This window comes from Papilio polytes, unplaced genomic scaffold, assembly GCF_000836215.1.
Source record: "Papilio polytes unplaced genomic scaffold, Ppol_1.0 DF823980.1, whole genome shotgun sequence".
NCBI classification, from domain to species: domain Eukaryota; kingdom Metazoa; phylum Arthropoda; class Insecta; order Lepidoptera; family Papilionidae; genus Papilio; species Papilio polytes.
This window is the reverse complement of record NW_013525224.1, coordinates 876,382-876,864: the sequence shown is the minus strand read 5'-3', so window position 1 is coordinate 876,864 and position 483 is coordinate 876,382. Positions and strand designations below refer to the sequence as shown.

At 34.6% G+C, this 483-nt stretch overlaps 1 protein-coding gene across 1 annotated transcript in view; it reads left to right on the top strand.

Annotated features, from left to right (window-relative positions):
* The window catches only part of LOC106101448 (pecanex-like protein 1), a 23,769-nt gene that overhangs the window by 16,331 nt on the left and 6,955 nt on the right, over positions 1-483 (top strand). The gene's annotated exons all lie outside the window — the stretch shown is intronic.

Sequence of the window (483 nt, the reverse complement as noted above, 5' to 3'; positions counted from 1 at the left end):
AGCTCTCCCGCAACTCACTGGGTAAATACTACATTTTACACACCCTGTATACAATCCCACATCTTTATAATTCTACATGTTTTATTCTTTGACAATAACGCGTCTTTGACTATTTTATGGACTCTACATATTGGTCCTTCGAGCCGTATATCAAATTGCTTATAATCTATATCTATACAGTTAATGGAATTGAAGTTTCTCCATGTAATATTAAGAAAAAAATTACATTTCACAAACATGTTATGTTGCTGATAAAAAACAATTTTAAATTTGTTGTCTGTCTGTCCATAAATTGTGTTTACTAATTTTAGGTAATTTAAACGGCTGGACAGGTTTTGTCGGGACTTTGATGGAAAAGTAGCTGTTATGTACGGGAATAATATAGGCCACTAATATTGTACTAAAGTCGCTAACGACAGTTATTTGATATTTAAAAGTTTCATATGTGTATGTGTGCAGCGGGCACGCGCGGCAGCCTGGCCA